The sequence below is a fragment of the Chenopodium album genome, chromosome 22 (assembly GCF_948465745.1).
Source record: "Chenopodium album chromosome 22, dcCheAlbu1.1, whole genome shotgun sequence".
Taxonomy (NCBI): domain Eukaryota; kingdom Viridiplantae; phylum Streptophyta; class Magnoliopsida; order Caryophyllales; family Amaranthaceae; genus Chenopodium; species Chenopodium album.
Genome location: NC_137855.1, coordinates 13,363,478 through 13,366,067, shown reverse-complemented (window position 1 = coordinate 13,366,067; position 2,590 = coordinate 13,363,478).

Below are 2,590 nucleotides of genomic sequence, written 5' to 3'. Positions count from 1 at the left end.
TTATTATACAATAATTCCAACTATTAGGCCAGCTTTCCTCTAGTAATCCAAAAACTGGTTACATGCTGAAAAGGTAAATTTTTTTTTGTTTTTTAAATGCCACATGTCAACACATGATTGGCTTAATTTTAAAAATATAAAAAAACAAAAGAAAAAAAATCAATCCCCAGATTCAACCAACCCAGCCAATCGCTACCGTTCCCAGCCACCCACAACTGATTGGCACCGGCCGACCACCTCCCTAACCTACCGAAAATGGATGGTCGGCTCTCCCTCCCCTCGAAACACGCACCCCTGATCGACCCGAATACCCTACACCACTCTCCTTCCTTCCCTCCGCTTTGCCGAAAAATCGGTTCAAACAAAAACACAAAACACCGCCCATTCCTCCGCCACCAAAAATGACCCTTCTCCGTTTCCCCACTCTCAAATTCGTCTGTTTCGGTGGTGAGAGAAGGGAGGAGGGGCAGTTATAGCGGCGGATTGAAGTAGGGGGCAGGTTTCAAGGGTTGTTGTAGCTTAGGTTGGTGGTTTTCGAGGTTGGCGTGAGCTAGGTTGGTGGTTTCGGAGGTTGGGGGTGGTTTAAATGGGTGGTAGAGGGTTTCACGGGCAAGGGTTTCGGGGGGTGCTGCTGGTACAATTTGGGTGGTTTAGCCGATTTCGGGGATGCGGCTGGTCGTGGGAGACGTTTCCGGCTTGGGTGGCTACAGAAGGTGGTGTTTTAGGGTTGGGCGGCATGAGGTGGAGGTGTGGTGGTTAGGGCTAGAGGTGGTGGTTGGGCGGCAGGAGGTGGAGGTGGTGGTTTTGGGTTGGCTACCAGATTTTTTTTTTCAATTTTTTTTTTTGGAATCACTTACACGGCGTCACGTGTCAAACAACCTACAATAATAGGTTGTTGACTTTTGTTGACCGGTTTGGGACTGCTAGAGGAAAACTAAACTAATAGTTGAGATTATTGTAAAATAAACGTTAGTTGGGATTAATGTAGGTAAATCGCCCATAGTTGGGATTATTAAAGTGTATTTTTCCTAAAATATATGGTACTTTTGTCATGATGTATGACTTTTTCTTTGGCATTTTATCAAATTTTCATGCATTGTAATTATATTTATAATCCGTGTTCAGATATACCTTTATCCCCCTTGTTTAGAGGGACTTACACTTGTATAGTTGGACAGACATACCTAGAGGTAGTGGCACCTAGGATCATCGAATTAGAAGAACAATACTCTCTTCAAGAGAACGCAAAGGTTACTTCAACTGACTTTTGTAGGATTGCCCCGAAAGCAAGTAGGGAGGAGCCTTTGTCTAGCCTAGAGGATATTATTCTTGCTGATAGCAGTAGTACTCTCCAGTAGCTTTTGTATATGAAACTGCTAATCCCTGGTTTAACTTGTAAAAGGCTTGACCTTTGAGAACTCCTGTAACTTTGTGTTTTGAAGATGAAGGACTAAGTGATCGCCTTTTAACAAAAAAAAAAAAAAAAAAAAAAAAAAAAACGCTAAAGGTAGCTAGCCTATATCCGCTACCTTATTTATTTCCCTAAATTAAAGCAATGTTTAATACTAAAATGGCTATCATTATATTATTTATTAGGTATTTGCCCGAGCAACTCTCAAATATTTACAGAGAAAAAATTATATTTATATATTACCAGGGACGTTTCTAAGTTTTTAGGGGCTTAAGGGCAAACTAATAATTAGAAGCCCCTATAAATTTAGGTGTTTGATACTTTTGAAAAAAAAATAGTGTTAACTGAAAGTACGAATATGTTATAGTTAATAAAATTGTTTATCTATGTAGGGCCTGTTCACATTTACTTAATTTCAATTCAGTTCAGTTCAGTTAAGCTCCAATCAGTTCAGTTCAGTTCAGCTCCTAATTTCCCTCTCTCATAAAATATTAATTTCAGTTCAATTTAGTTCAGCTCTAACCATTTCAGTTCAGTTCAGCTCCAATCAGTTCAGTTTAACTCAATCAGTAAATGTGAACAGGCCCGTAGTATAAAATTCATTAACAAAAAAAAAAAAACAAAAAAAAAAAGTCATGTGAATAGGACTTGGGAAGTTGGGAGTATCATATATGTACCTCGAAAATAGTCAAAATGAATAGCGTTATTATACTTAGCTTTTCATAAGATTTATTAGAAATATTATACCCTAGCCTGTTCATCTCAGATTATACTGCATGTATTCTATTTTTTTGTGTTTTAAATGTCATTTTATTTAATATTCTTTTAAAAAATTTCCTTCGTCTTCTTAAGTACCTTAAATTATTATGTACAATATTATCGAATGGGAGAGTAAGAAAAAATAAATTGGAAGGCGACTTTGAAAATGAAACTTAAAATCTCTAATTAAAAATGAGGGGGAAGATTGAAACAAAAAAAAAAAAAAAAAAAAAAGAAGTAAAAATAAGGAAAATTATATGCTCTGGGGAAAAACAAAATTATTAAACAAAACAAAACAGAATAGCTATTGGTTAAAATAAAAAGAAGAATATAGATTAAAAGTAAAGAAAGAAGTAAAAAAAAAAAGAAACAAAAACATAATTGTCAGGTTCGAACCAAAATTGCCGAAATACAAGGTGA